Here is a 17,163-nt window from a genome sequence, read left to right as displayed (position 1 = left end):
TCCTTGATTGAAATTTAGGATGAATCCAATCGTCTTCATTGAAGTAATAGATATATCAATCATTATTTATTGAAATTTATAATTAAATCAATCGTTTTTTTATTGGAGTTTAAGGTAAACCAATTGTCTTTGATTGAAGTTTATGGTAAAATCAATCGTCTTTGATTGAAGTATAAGATAAAATTAATCGTCTTTGAATGAAATTTAGAATAAAACCAATCGTCTTTGATTGAAGTTAAAGAAGAAACCAATCGTCTTTGATTGGAGTTTAAAAATGAAATAAATCCTTTCTAATTGAAGTTGGAGATAAACCAATCGTCTTAGATTGAAATTTAAGATGAAACTAATCGACTCTGATTGAAGTTGGAGATAAACCAATCGTCTTTGATTGGATTTAAATATGAAAAAAATCATCTCTGATTGAAGTTGGAGATAACAAATCGTCTTTGATTGAAGATTAAGATGAAACCATTCGTCTCTAATTGAAGTTAGAGATAAGACAATCGTCTTTGAAGATTAAAAATGAAACTAATAATCTCTGATTGAAGTTAAAGATAAACTAAACGTTTTTTATTGGAGTTTATAAATGAAATTAATCGTCTTCGATTGAAATTGGAGATAAACCAATCATATTTCATTGAAGTTTAAAAATGAAATCAGTCGCCTTTGATTGAAATATATGATAAATTCATTCGCCTTCGAATGAAGTTAAAAATGGAATATATCGACTTCGATTGGAGTTTATATTAAATTATTCGCCTTCAATTAGAATTTAAAATAGAATTATTTGTCTTCGATTGAATTTATAAATGAAAACAATTGAATTCGATTGAAGTTAAAGATTGAATTAATCGCTTTCAATTGATGTTTAAATGAAATCAATCACCTTCTATTAGAGTTTAACTGAAATCAATCGCCTTCGATTGAAGTTATAGATGAAACCAATCGCCTTCAATTGAGATTTTAAAAAAATCTTCAAGAGTCGGTTCTGCACTCCCTCCCTTGGAGTGTGTCGAGAGGAAACCACATGCAAAAAATGTTCTTCGAGATTAATGCCATCGCTTTAGGGACTTGTATTTTACCATGAAATTTCGCCCTGATTTTCTTCATGGGATTTGTTCGCTTGAATACTTAATCTTTCAACCATGTATCTGAGATTGAATCTCACTTATAAAAATCAGAGCTCTGTGTGCTTTCAGATTCTAAGGCCTTTGGGATCTTTTTATACTCATGGTATATTTAATAGAATTGGTAAATTTTTTGTTCTTGCATTGGTAATTAGACAATGGTCTAGATGAAAATGAATGGTTATTTCAATATCTTAACCTTTGTGAGTATTGTTATATTTTCTTCTTTCCTATTTTCTTGATGACCGGATGTATCTAATACATTAAAATACTTTATTCTTTCTTTGCAATTAGACAAAAGTCTAAATGAACAACAATATTATATTTCATATCTCAACAAATACAGTCTTAATTGGCTTAATTATTTTAAATGAGGTCTTAGATCTTTGCATTTGACCTTTTCTTGAGACGAGATCTCGCTTCCGTTGATGACATGGTTCTGAGTTTGGGCATTCATCTTTGATGAGCTCCCTCTTAAACAACTATAGTTTAAGCTTTCGTCTGAGCTTAAGGAAGGTCCATTTGCGAAGCACCTTACTCGGATCCCACTAGTTATATCGGCTCGTCAAGAGACAACCTTTAGGAAAAAATGTCTTTTCCCACATCCCTACTTATTTTTTGTTCTCGTTCATCGCATTTTTTATCATTAGAAAGATTTGAGCGTATAACTCCTTCTATCTTAAAAAATTCCCCTAGTATCGATGTAAGGGTTTGATTGTCTTGGATATATCGTGATTCCACGTTCCGTTGAGGATGATTTCTTTAGCTTCTGCTGGAATAACACTTGTCTTAACTTAGAGAAATTTCTTAAGTGTCTTCTAGAGTGGTAATTGACTTAAGCTAGGGAAATTCTTAAGTGTCTGCTGGAGTGACAATTAACTTAAGGCTGAGGTGTGATGATTTGTTTTCATCTTTTTAAAAATTCCCTTAGTTTTGACATAAGGGTTTGGTTATTTTGGATTTATTATGTCTGAGCTCGTAACATGTTTCCTACGTATTCTCATAAAATGATAAATTAGGTCTAAATGTAGTTCCAAAATTGTATCACAGATAAATCGTAATTCCGCATTTCATTGAAGATTAGCAAATGTGTTTGTTAAGGAGTTACCAAATATTCATTGTCTTGTTTAAACCGTTGAGGATTGTTTTGGTCATTCAGGTCTGCTGAGGATTTGATTTTTTATTATCAAGATTTGAGTTATATTATTATTAGGACCACACTCGTGAATGCTGCCTACGTACTCTCATAACAAGTAGAGATTAGGTCCGAACGTAGTTCAATGCTTGTGAAATTAGGAACTATTTCGGGATGTGTTTTAAGTTTTGGATTTCAGTTCTTGATATTTTATTTTAACAAAGATGCCTCTAGTATTGACATAGGAGTTTTTGGTGTTTAGGATTTATTGCGACCGCACCCTTGACAGGCTTGCTACGTACTCTCATAACTTGGAGATCAGGTCCGAATGTAGTTCACAACCTGTGATTTATGAACTTTGGTTGTAGATGGATTGAGTTTTGGGTAATATAATATTTTGGATGTAATTACTATTGGGACTTCACCTATGACAGACTGCCTACGTACTCTAATGACAAGGGGAGATTAGGTCCGAACGTAGTTAAGTTTGTAGAATTAAAGTATGGGATTTTGTGAATGGATTTCATCACACATGATGTAGACAAAGTATATTTTGAACATGTCGACATTGAAGGGTGATGCTAATTCTCTCTATATAAGGTGGTCAATCGTGTGGCGCAACTTGAGAATACCTTCTTGACAAAGTAGGGTCTTACCCATGGGGTTTGGAATTTGCCTTTAGGGTCTAGTATCTGTAGGTTATTCTTTAGGACTAGATCGCCTTCTTGAATGTTCTAAGGCTTGACCATCTCATTGAAATATATAGTCATTCTTCTTTCATACACTTTCGTGTGACATAACGTGTCTAACCTCTTGTATTCCATAATGTCTAGCTGATTGTACTGTGACTTACACCAATCTCCTTCCACTACTTGTGTCTCGAATAGAACTCTTAATGTAGGGTCTTCGACTTCAATAGGTTGCACTGCATCCATTTCGTAGACCAACGCAAATGAAGTTTCTCTAGTTGATGTTCGAATGGTAATCTTGTAGCCCTAGAAGGTGTATGGCAACTTCTCGTGCCAATCCTTGTAAGTCTGAATCATCGTATTAATGATTGTGAAGATGTTCTTTGTTAGATAAATTCATACCGGTTCAAATAAACCTAACTTAAACAAACTTCCCACGCAGGAACAAGGAACCGGACCGGATGAACAAAAGAGAACCAACTGAAGAAACCGAACCGGTCAAGTTACCATACCGATCAAGAGTATTCGGAGCATGACCAAACAAAGGAAGGATCGGCCAAAGCTCAAAACCGGAACCATCAAACAGCCGATCAATCCACAAGACAAGTATAACCGGAGGAAATCCGGTTACTTCACTACCAAAAGACATTCGGCCAAGTCAAGTGGCCGACCTGTACAAGAAGACACTTTGGGTATCTGTTGAGAATGATACCAAAGGAACAGACTGAATACTTCCATATCCATGCAAGTCTGAGGAAAGACTGTAGGCTGCAGAAAACAGTACTACCGGATCCTTCTACTTCGGGATAAGCCAGAAAGGAAATCTTCAAAGTACAGACAACTGTCCAAACAGACAGTGCCTACATTGAGTAAAAGACAAACCCAGCAGGTTTGCCTTACAGACCGGCAGGTCTGAAACAGGATACCAGGTCTGAGATTGACCGTCAGGTCTGAGGAGACGACCGGCAGGTCTGAGACACTGAATCACTGCATCTCTGATCAGCCAATCAGATTCAAGGCCTTGAAATATGACCGTTGGCATATTTCACCTATAAAAGGAGGCAGTTGCAGAAGAGTAAATGCGGGACAAATATTGAGATAACAAGAGCTAAGAGCATTTACTACAAGTGATAACAGTGTGGTATTCTAAGAAAGCCTAAGTGCTAAATTCTAAGTGTGTGTGCTACAATTTCGGTGTAAATTGTAAGAGTGTTATCGAGCAGAGAATAAGTCTCGATCGGATTGTACTTGTATTCCTTAGTGAATATCCTTCTCGCGGTTTCGAGAGGAAGGGGTGACGTAGGAGTTTTATCTCCGAACATCCATAAAATCTTTTGTGTTATTTACTTTCTGTTGGCTTCATTACATAACCGACTAACTTAACCATACCACTCCAAACCGAACCTCTAACATCCAGATTGCCAAAACCGACCCACCATCTCCAAATTTCCATCATCCGAAACCGACTCAGCCTATCATACACGTGTACCGCTTCAACTTGAAAGCAAACCTCTTCCGCGCTTGAACCTAGTTCAAGGGTTTGTGACAGGTTGTGTAGTATTGAAACCCCGGTATTAATCTTTAACCGGATTAATCACCACCCTACGAGTGAGAACCGCTAACCGGTCCAACCCCCGGTTCACCAGCGGCGACCTAGATCCTAACATTCTTGTTTGCTATTTCAACTGCACCGTTCATCTGAGGGCGGTACCTGTCATAATTAAAAAAACCAAACAAAACATATTTGTTTGTTTGTTACGATCGGGTACAATAATAGCAAGGGGTGAATATTATTGAATTAATAATTACTTTCAATTCGATTTAAATCCTAATAAAGATGAAAATATGTTTATATTCTTCACAAATCTTCGCAAGCTCTTGAACGAATTCAAGTGAAGAAATGCTTGCTCGATTTGAAACGGTAGATAAACAATTGGAAGATGCAGAAATGAAAAAACACAAGGAGTTTTATGGATGTTCGGAGATGAAACTCCTACGTCAGCCTTTCTTCTGTTTCCATAAGGTTTTTCACTAGAAGGCTTTGATTCTTATAGCAACTACTCAAACCCAGTTAGAAACACAAAACTTAACAGTTGTCTGTTTATAACTTTCTAGCTAAAACTCTGTTGAACAAACACAGTACTGTTCAACATATAGTACTCAAAATACACTAAGGTAAAATAGTAGATGAATTACAAAATAATCTTAGAGCGAGAGTAAATTACAATACTTAGCAATTCAGAATTCAGAATTTGTAAGTTCAGGAAGCGAGTGTCAAGAGATTTGTTGTTGTACTTTGATCAACTTTTATATTGAAGTGTAGCAACGGTCGAATCTTTCTTTTGGATACGTGTTAGCTTTCCGTTAGACATACTCTAGGTATACGGGAACGTACATAAGAATATATCTGTTGGATCGCGGCGTACCAAATTATACTACAAAATATTCGGTAGAACGTAGTGTACTTGAAGGTACAATGCGAGCTAAAGAAATAATTGATTACTTGGCAGTTAAGCGTATAAATCTAACTTGGAAGACGACTGATAAAGAACATAGTTGTTTGCTATGCTGATGAGCCATGCAAATGAGCGGACGCTTCTTCAGACAGCTGCTGAAGCAAGGCGTCAGCTTGCCCACTTCTTCAGACCATAGCGTCAATTGAAGTGAGACGTTTTCTCGCTCACTTCTTCAGACCAGAGCGTCTGTTGAAGTGAGACGTCTTCTCGTGCACTTCTTTAGACCATAGCGTCTGTTAAAGTGAGACGTCTGCTCGCACAGTTCTTCAGACCAGAGCGTTTGTTGAAGTGAGACGTCTGCTCGTGCACTTCTTCAGACTAGAGCGTCTGTTGAAGTGATACGTCTACTCACGCACTTCTTCTGACTAGAGCGTTTGTTGAAGTGAGATGTCTGCTTGCGCACTTTTTCAGATGAACACGTCTGTTGAAGAAAGACGAATTCTCGCACTTTTTCAGGCTAACACATCCGTTGAAGTAAGACATCTTGTGTGCTTTTTCAGACTAACATGTCTGTTGAAGTAAGACGTCTTCTCACACTTCTTTAGACTAACACGTCTGTTGAAGTAAGACATCTTCTCGCGCTTCTTCAGACTAACACGTTTCTTGAAGCAAGACGTCTTCTCGCGCAAAGACAATTTACACAACTTAGTTTTATTAATGAACACATCATTAAAACTATTTCGTATTGATTTAAACTTATTCATCTAAGTTCATTTAAATCAATTAAAGCATTTTTCCTTAATTAATTATTTCTCTAATAATTCATTTTATTTTTACTTTATTTAACTAAATCTAACAATTTCCCCCTTTTTGATAACGTTAAAACTAAGTTAAAATTAGGCAATAAGAAGTGAATAAGAACTTTGTATAAATATGAAAAACATAAGATATACAAGGTTTGAGATTCTCCCCTTTTAATAGATACATGTTTCTTAGCTTCGACAACCTCCTCCACGGTCTGCACCTCGACTACTTCCTCGTCCTTCTTGGTCTGACTTCCTTCTAGAATGAGTGCCCTGAGCGCAAGTTCCCCCTCGATTGGTACCTTCCCCCTTTTTAACATTATCAAGAGAGAGGGCATCTTCGATTTGCTCAGCTTCTGCTATCTTGAGGGATTTAGATATTTCGAGCAGCTGATGGGCGAACATACTGATTGTAGACTTTGTCTCATTGTGCAAATCGAAGGCGGTCGAGATCAAGGATGACTACATCCTGGTCATATGGTTTCTGTTCATCAAAACTTCAACCGAAGTCCTCGATAATTTTTTAATTGCATTTCCTTGAGCCATGGCTACATCAATAGTATCATTTGTGTTCGAAGAAGTTCGCTCTTCGAGATCTCTAACTTATTAAAGATTGTATTGATGCTTTGTTGCATAGGCGCAAGAGCTTCCATAATAAAGTTCTGGAGATTGATGATTCTTTAAGAGGAATCCTCAGGGGAAGTGGGGGTCGAAGTGATAATAATGCGGGAGCCAACTGGGACAGAGCAAATAGGAGAGGCTCGAACACTTACTTGAATGGAAGACGGAGCTAATTCTTTAACTAGAGGTGAGCCTTGAGGTACATTTATCATAGCTCGAGACTCAACGTTTTCTCCTTCAATCTCGTCTCGTAGATCCCTAATAAATCCCGACACCTCTTCGAAATGAGAGTTTTATTAGAGATGGATTTCTTGGATGTATAGGGAGAATAACGTTTGGATTTGAGGGATGACCACCTATCTTCATACGTCTCCTTGTATGATGAGATTGTTTGAACATAAAAGGCCTTCTTTGAGACAGGAGCTGAGAGCTTCTCAGCAGCCGTGGAAGGCTCCTTCTCAGCAGATGACTTTTTCTCAAGCGGTATGAGCTGCTCAAGAGCATAGGAAGGCTCCTTCACTACAGCTTTTTATACCAGTTCCTCATCAATGGAGGAGATCATCTACTGCTCAGCAGTTTGAGACAAATCCTTCTCAGGAGAAGAAAGTTGCTTTTTCTCAATAGTATCAAGAGTTCTTTTCTTTTCAACTAATGGAGGTTGATGCTTCTCATCAGTGATAAGATCTATAAGACGAATCTCCTCAACAGACTGGGCAGGAGGAGGCTGAAACTTCTCATTGAATATTATCTCCTCTTCAGCATCCGAGCTATTCAGCTTAGCATTAGACGCCTTTTTACGCAGTTCTTCAGTCTTGGATGACTTAGTGCCATGAATAAAACACAAAATTGTTGAGCTGAAGGACTCCATGATTAATTGCAAAAGGTTGTTAACCTTACCGTCTACTTCAGTCGTTCTCTCCAAAGTGTTATAGTTGGAATCTCTTTGATTGAGGATTGGAAATAATGCACGCCCTCTAGAAACTGCAACAACGAGCTCCTTTTGCTTGAAAGCCTCATTAACATCCTGGGTGTGGGTTCAAGCGACGAACGATTTCTCCAACTTAAGCAGTGCCTTCCACTAATTACTCACATTAGCTGTTATCCCCAAACCCATCTTTTTCGGTTTCGAAAGGCTAGTAGGGTCAAGGGTGCATTTCTAGAATGTCCACCCTTATGTATTCACTTGTAAGTCATGCTAGGAATAGACTTATTATTATTATTATTATTAAGGGCTGAGATATAAGCAGGCTTTGTTAATTATATTGTGGGACATTTTGTAGAAAGACCCATGTAGAAGAGGCTCACAATTATACTTAGGAATAGGCTTGCTGCTACTATTAAGAACTGGGATATAATTTCTATGTGTTAACTTATATATGTAGGCCAGAATGTATAAGGGACATGGGATACAAGAGGCTGATAATTTGTACTTAGGCAATTTTTAATAAAAACAGCAAGTTGCATGGACCCATGTAAGGGGACCCACTAGATAATTAGGATAAGTTTAATCCTAAATTAATTCCCTCTTTAGTCAATAATTAAAACAACTTGCTTTTTCTTTAATTTGGACACATGGCAGCTAAATAAAACTCCACCCATACCCATTTCATGCTTTCCACTTATTCCAGCTGCATGCTACATACTTAGCATAGCAGCCCTTAGCTCACCTTACCCCCTTTAGCCTAATTCATTTCCAAATTCAGTTCTCTCTCTCTTTAAGCAAGAAATAGGAGCTTTCCTTCAAGACAAGAGCCAACCTAGCCAATATCATCTTCCTTATCCCAATTTCGAAATTAAGGCAAGCTTTTTCTTAAATTCATTATTTATGTCACACATAACTATATATCACAAGTACTTTCTGCCTAAATTTAATATATGTTGGAAATACATGTTTTTATGGAATAATAGTGTTTTATGGATAAACTTGGGTTGTAAACAATCTCTTTTCTAAAGAAAGACAAGGGTCTTCATGTTTTCCAGAAATTATAGGGTTTCCATGATTTGTTAAGTGTAAACTTTTATAAAATAGAAACACTTATGATTTATGCATACATGGGCGCATATTATGGATAAAAGAGTATTGACGGAAACGGGAAGAGGTTGGCTGGCATGAGCTCTAGCTAGATAATTCCAAATGTACTGGCTGAATTATTTATGGGACCAGAATATTTAGCATGAGCTCTATTTATTGCTGCCCAACCCAAAGATGGTCCAAACAGGTTTAGGGTTTTAGGGATGGACTCATAATTTTGCCTTTTCCAAATACGTCTCAAACAGATTCCTTGCCTTCAAGATCAGCTATGAATGGTGTAGGGTCAAACATGGCTCAAGATGTTACTATACAGGCCCATGAACTCATATTTTATGATCATGCAAATGGCTTTTTATGGACTGATCATCTTTTAAAGTATGAACAATTTATGCATGCATCTTTCTTTTTAAAATCAAAGCATTCCAGCAGATTTAAAATATTTAATTGCTTGCTGAGTCATTAGAATCATTATGTTATGCGTGGTGTACGTACCCAGCCTTAGTTTTTGTACACTTGAAGGAAGGAGGCTTGGAGAGGAGCAAGCTGTGGGAGAAAGTTTGGGAGGAGGGACTGAGGCTGTTAGATTTACTTGTCTTTTGCTTCAACACTTGACTTTTATTTTGGGTCCTTTCTTACTGTCTAATGGTCCATGTATATAAGACTTGTACAAAAACATGTTGGCATGATGGTTTATAGGTTATCCTGTTGTAGTTCTTGTTGCTGTTTGATGCAGCTTATATATATAATATATTTTTGAACAGAACAAGTGTATATGGCTTCAGCTAGGGATCTTAAAGTTAAATTGAGATACAGGTTGAGTAGTAGTTATTAATATATGAGCAGGGACGTCTCACTAGCACCTTGGATCACTTCATTGAATTTCGTATGAAGTCTTATGCTGCACCATTGGTCAAAGGCTTCTATTCTCTAAGAAGCGGTGGAATGAACCTCATCAATGATGAGATCAAGAGATTGCTCCACCTTCGAAAGAGATAAGGGAATATCAACAACAACCAATGGTCCTTTACCCTTACCTACAACTTCGACATTCTTCGGATTAGGGGTACGTTCTATGAACATAATACCCTGTGCAACTTGAATCTGTCTTGTTATGGTTGGTGAAGATGAGCCGAAGACGAGAACTGCTACCTTCGAAGCAACAACTTAAGGTTGAGGGCCAGCAACTAGTTCTGAAACAGGAGTCCGAACATCTTCTATCTCGGCAACCAAACCAATAGCTTCAGTAGTCGCTAGTGCTCCAGTAGAGACAACAGTGTCCATTGCATGTCTTTCTTCTTCGATGATACCAAATAACTCAGCTATTGGTTTAGCAGCCGGTTCCATAACGGGAGCTTCAATGGGCTCTCTGGCCAGAATAAGTTGGGATGTTACCTTAGCAGACGCTTCTACTGCAGGAATATCAGTAGTCTGACTAGTACGCTCTGTAGACGCTGATACTTCATATTGCTTTTCAGCAGACGCCTTAGGAGGCGCTATATCCGCAGGTAAAACGGAGACTGCCAAGGGAGGCAACACTACAACAGATGAGCCCTCCAGTCTGGCATTCTTTGCTATGGAGGAAATCTCAGCGGTTTCTCCGACAGAAGTGCTCTTCTGGCTGGTGGTACTCGTAGTTGAATCCTGCAACTGCAACTTTCTCTTCTTTGCTAGAGTTTTACGACTAGAGACAGTAGGGCATTTAGATTGAGTGGTTGACTGCCCACTCGACTGTGGGACGGATGTGTTTCATTCGTATGATGTAATTTCCAACAGTACTGCGGCTCATGATCCTGCTCACATTGACATTGGAACCATTGTCCAAGGGCACGTATAGATGTTCAAGAACTCTGTTGAGTTGGTCTGAGAAGCCCATACTCTACTTATTTGGCATAGACACCATTAAGCATAGAGTGGGGAACATGACGGACGACCAGTTTATAGTCATCCCCTTCGATATGGAAACCATAATCTCAAATCTCTCATGGGGGTAGGCATCAAATGACCCTACTCTACCCTGAAGAGACTTAACACAATATCACTTAACCGTGGTGGGATCCGAGACGTATGAAAAGATGGCTTGCATCTCTGAGATATCCTCGGACGGAATCTCATCAAAAAGAAGTAAGGCCTTATGTTAGAAGCCCAGAAATCTAGGAAAAAAGGCATTCGAAGATAGATATTTCAGCACCCTTCACCGTTACTGTAATGAAGTCTCCGACAAGCTTCGTGGAAGAAAAGAACTCACAAACCTCCAGTTCCTAAAGAATAAACGGTTCGTCTAGATACTTCCTTAAATCGGAAGCCTATAGAGTTCTGAACATCGCCACCATTTCCATCAATCTAGAGGCATATACGATTCAAAATCTACATGCATTATGTTTTTGGCAAAGGAACTATCTTAGTAATCATAGGGTTTAGACAAAAACTGAAGAAGAAACTTTTTCTAGAGAGAAGGCAAAGCAAAAGAAAATATCTAAGGGTTTTCTAAAACTAGAATAAAACGTGAGACATCTTAGGCGTGTAAGGCACCCTTTTATAGAGTCTAACCAACACATGTCTTAAAAGACATCATTAATTAAAAAAATTAAAAGACATCATTAAGGAAATGTGTGTGGTAATGAACCGGTAGATGTGTATGTCACATTTTAACGACATGAATGACACATGTCTTTATGTTATTCGTTATTGAAGATATTTATAAGATAAGATCAAATGAATATTTCCCTCCAATTAATTTGAAATGTGATCGTTTTACTATCTGAGAGGGAAGATAAAATGATAGCACATTAATAAAATTAATACAGTTGTCCCACTTCGGATTAAGACGATGCGTCTGACAAGCACTTGTAAACAGACATCTATATGTGTTGTCTGCATACCTTGCATTTAAGCTAAGTAAGACGTCTGTTTGGAAGGTGTCTGATGATTTATAGCAACAGTTGTGTCAGTAAACATCTGCCTAACATCTTAATGTCAAACTAGACTTAAATTTCAAACAGCTTAAGCACAACGTGTCTGATGTATAGTGTCTTTAGACGACTGTTCTGTTCAGCACGATTTGAGACATCCGTTTAAACACGTTTATCTTATCACTTTTTGTATTTTTGATCTAGAGTTGGAAGTGATTAAGAGAAGAATATGTTCGTCAACAAGGAAAGTCCTTAAATCGTCAATGCAAGTGAGACTCTTCAATTTGGACGTTTTCCATCACTGCTATTTCAAAATCCCTCATTTTAAAAGTAGAGGATATTTGAAAAGAAGAGATGGTTTGTTCTTAGGTTTTCCTAGATTTTTCTCAACTTATAAATCGCACAAAGCCTTCTTGACTTGGTTGAGGGTGTAATCCATATTGAATACTCCTAGAACATAAATTATAGATGTGTGAGCGTCATTCAACAATGTAATTCACACACCTCCACAGTGGAGCTCCAAGTCTCATGCATATCAACAAGTAATGTGAACATAAATTTTTATTAAAGCGTAAAATAATTTCAATACAAGGCCAAAATTACTTTTTGAGCTAAACGTCGAATGTCCTCAGCAAAGTCTCCAGAAAACTTTGATCGATTTAAAAAAAATTAAATCGATGAGTTTAAAAGTCCTAGATGCTCTTTAAATGTTTCTTTTGAAAACGTTATGTGAGGGGAATTCATTTGAATGTTTGAAAAATTTTAAGCTTTAAAATTGAGACTTTATAGACGACTCTATAACTTAACTTCCCATTGAATCTAGGAGAGATTGAGAGTTTTTTAATGGGAAATCATCATAGGCCTACTTTAGATTTTTCAATTTTATTAGCCTCACGACTAGAGAGTTTCCACATAATTTAAAATTTTAGAAATTAAGATATGTGAGTTCGGCGTTTGGTTACGTGTGGGAAATATTTTTGTAAATGCTATGTGTCAAAATGCCACGAAGGTCTCTACTAATTAGTTTTGACCGTTTTTTAAATTTTTTACGCTTTACGATTTAGAATTTTCCATTTTTAACATTTTAAGGGTTTATATGATATAAAAGGAAAGGAAAGAAATATACAAAGAAAAATATTAAAAGCTTAGATAAATAATCCACAAATAAGGTTTTCCTACATGATCAAGACTAAGTACATTATTAATCAACATTTAGTTGGCTTAAGTCTAGATTAATTTTTAGGAACATTGTTAAAGAGAATAGAAAATATTATAAAGGCTCTATTTATAATATATATATATTTTTGGTTTTATGAAAAAATTAGAGTTTAAGAGAACTCAATACAGCTCAAGATTTATCACTACTGATCGAGTTTCTAAGACAATTCCAGAAGAATCTTCTGTCAGTGCTTGAGTTGCTAGCATAGACAATACCAAGAATAATGAATTCAAAATTGATAAATAGTACTTGAATATAATACCTTTAAGTTAGATTCATTAGGGATTCCAATTGATTCTTCTTTCTCTCTGACAACTCAAAGTATATAAATTAGGAAACAAGTGAATAATTCTCATTCAGCAACAATCAAACTTTCTTCGTTAGTTTTTTATTCTAATGAGAAGTAACTAGTGGAAGTAACGATAGGTGTGAACAAAATCTGGTTTTCTAGCATCCTGATGTTCCAAAAGATGTGAAAATACATCTACATCATTTTTATACCTAAATTATAAGGGGGAATTGAAAGACATTTCCATAGACATTTCTAATATCCTATTATTAGGTAAGATAGATGGAAGTGATAAAGAAAAGACAAAGAAAAATCAATTTTTAGAAATTCCAAAAAGTATGAAATATTGATGAAATATTGTTCACTTATCTTGATGAGATTTTTAACTACCAATTCTCTGAAATTCATTCTCTTTTATTTTGAATATATCATTAACGTGCTTATAGATAAAATAATTTCTTCTTTCTTACAGAAAAAATTGTTTCATTTTGTATTACTTCCATTTCCTTTAGTAGTAACTGTTATAAACTCGATAATATAGACAAGTTGTAAGAAATTATAAGTTATTTGGATTGTATGTATACAATGGTATAAACGGTATAATTTATTGACAGAATCTACAAATATATTACATTCAGAATCATGTCTAGGAGCCATAATGTTCAACAAGGATAGTGATATGAGGGTATTTGTGAGGAATATCGAGATTATGAGGAATGTTATAATTTGTATCAATCTAGAAAAATGAAAAGTTAGGATTCATAAATTGTTGGGGACGTTTTATTTTTATTATTATTATTACTATGAATGATTCTTAGTTTTAGTTGAATCAGAGAATGTAGGAGAAATATTAAAAGTTGTTGTACACGTTTAGGAAAATGAAAAGTTATGATAAAAGAATGAATGAAATATAAGCTCTTAGAGATGTTTTATTTTTATTTTTATGATTAATATGGATGGTTCATAGTTTTATTATTGGAGTAAAAGAGAATTGAGGAGTAATAAGGCCTCATACATGAACCGTTGAACAATACTAATGTTCAAGTGGTTACAATTTAGGACAGGATGATTATATTAATCAGTTTAAATAAAACTGATTATTGAAATGCTAGAATAATCTAGTTTAAGTTTTTGAATGATAGATGGGAGACTAGTTATTGTAAAGATAAAATATTGCCTCTAATAAGTGTTTATATGGGCATTTAAAATCATTACACACAAACTTAAATGGTAGTGTCTTACCATCGTCATGTTTTACGTGTTTTCAGAATTTAGATATATGTTGAAATTTTAAATTAATTCTATAAATTCAATTAATAAATGAAAATTAGAAGATGGGTAATAAAATTAAATCAAATTCAAACGTGAATTAAAAGGTGAATTTTATCCAAATGTATAATTTGAATTAATAAATTTAAATTAATTGATATAAAATTCTTAGATGACCAATTAACAAAATATTGTTAATTTCCAGTGTAACTTATATGAGTTTATTATTATCAATTGTTTTAATAAGTTAATATTATTAACAATTGAAAAACCATGTAACGTGAGTATTTCAAAATAAATGTCTTAATTAATTTTGAAAATCAACTACCCTTAATTAAGAAAAATATTATGGCAAACGAAGAGACAATCAATACCAACCGTTGGATCAATTGATGGTTTAATTAACATTTTATTATTTCAACAATATAAATAAATATTTTATCCTGCACCATCTTATGTACACATTATATTATCTTTATCATTTCTCATCTACTTAGTGATTCTAGTGCTAAATTACTACTAGATTCGTTGTACCCTGCTGGGAGACAGACATTTGCGATAAACTCCAGCACAAAGGGAGACGAGTTGAACTGTTTTAAGGGAAATGTGTTAATTGCATGTCTCGAATTAACATCTCAAATCAGTGATTTTGTTTCTTTATATTTTCTATTTTTTTATTTGTAATATCGTTCTCTTATATATATTTTGTAACTTAAAGACAAGAATATCTAACAATTTTAAAACATTTTAGTAGTATTTAGTACTTTTTGACTTCGAAAATCCTTATCTTTGATTTTCAGGAAAAAGAATTGAGTTTGAGTAGAAAATATGAAAGGGTGCATTGGTGTAGTGGTTTAAATTTGTATGTAAGTGTGCGTGGCGGAAGGCAGGTCCCTTATTTGAATCTAGCTAGCCATTGTTTTATTTTTTAGAAATTTGACGTGATAAAATGACTTTAGTCATTGATGTGAAAATTATTCTAATTTTTTTGTAGAAAAATTATGAGATGAGTGTGGTCGATAATGATTTCTTAGAAAAAATCTGGTTTGTCAAAATAACATTAATCATCAATGTTGAACTCATTATAATTTCTTATCTAGAAATTATGAAATGAATTGGGTCGAACAATTTCTTATGTAGAAATTTAATTTTTCAAAATGACGATGTCATTAATATTTTATAGCATATTAATTTATTCTATAAAAATTATGTGATTAATCATGGCATACAATGAATGTCATTTGTATAAAGAGATTAAAAAAAAGTTGTTTGTCTAGAACTTATTCTAATCATGAATTCAAAGAGACACAACTATGTTAGACAAAATTATTTTTGCAAGAATTCTCTCGGTGAGAACAATCCCAAATTTGTGTTTAGCATGCATAGTCGTTGCATGTGGATTATATTTCAAAACATGTCAATGTAATTGTTTCGATTAATAAAATGAAGTAAATTTGTAGTTATACATTGTGTTGCTAAACGATTGCTTATATATATAACATGCATATTAACTAATAATATGATAAGTATCTCATAATAAGTATGATTTAATAAGTATAATTAACTTATTAGATAAGTTGTATTAATTCATAATAAGTATGATTTAAAAAGTATAATTAACTTATTAGATAAGTTGTATTAATTCATAATAAGTATGATTTAATAAGTATAATTAACTAGTTATTTGTATATATATGTGAATAAATACTATTGTATATCTATTTTATTTTAATAAAAAATTCTGAAAATTTGTTATAAAATTATGTGTCTTTTGATATCCAAAAACTTCTATGGAAAGTTAAAAATCATCATTAATTAAGAAATTGAGGAATTGATGACATAAATAATTATATATATTAATTAGTTATTTTGTATTTGATTAAAAATAAATTGTCAATATAATAATTAATTATTGATGTATTTTATAAAGATATTTGCTTAATGATATATGATGTAATTATAATATATATGACATATCATTTGTTTGAGTGTGTTTATAAACTTTTTGATTATATATATGATATATATTGTTCAATTTCATCATAAAGACTTGTTTAATTTGATATTTTTGAAATCTAATAATTACCAGAAAAGTCGTGTTTGATTTAAGAAATAATGTAGCAATCGTGCCGATATTATGGGATGCAAACATTCAACTAATATAAATGTGTAAGAGGGTTCGGCCAAAGACTTTTGAAGCATTATGATTTCTTTTGTAGAAATCATGTGACATGGTGAATATTTATTTGATTAAATATTTTAATTTCTTTTATAGAAATAATATGATGAAATAAATATTTTAATTGATAAAAAATTATAATTTCTTTACACAAGATTATGTGAATAATGATTTATATATGAATAAACAAGAAATGATATTTTATTCAATTAAATATTTATAATATAGTTATCTTACTCATATAAAAAAATAAATTTGTAAAAGAATTGTGTGAAAATTTCTTGATTAGAAAATTATTGATTTAAATCATATAAACGTGTGTGATTTTAAAAAAGGGTACCAGTACGAATGTGAGGACAAATATTTTTATTGATAATAACACAATAATTATTTTGTATATTATGATAAATAAAAAGACAATTTATTGTTAGAGAA

This window comes from Impatiens glandulifera, chromosome 8 (assembly GCF_907164915.1).
Source record: "Impatiens glandulifera chromosome 8, dImpGla2.1, whole genome shotgun sequence".
NCBI classification, from domain to species: Eukaryota; Viridiplantae; Streptophyta; class Magnoliopsida; order Ericales; family Balsaminaceae; genus Impatiens; species Impatiens glandulifera.
The sequence above is the reverse complement of the archived record's forward strand: the minus strand, read 5'-3'. Positions refer to the sequence as shown.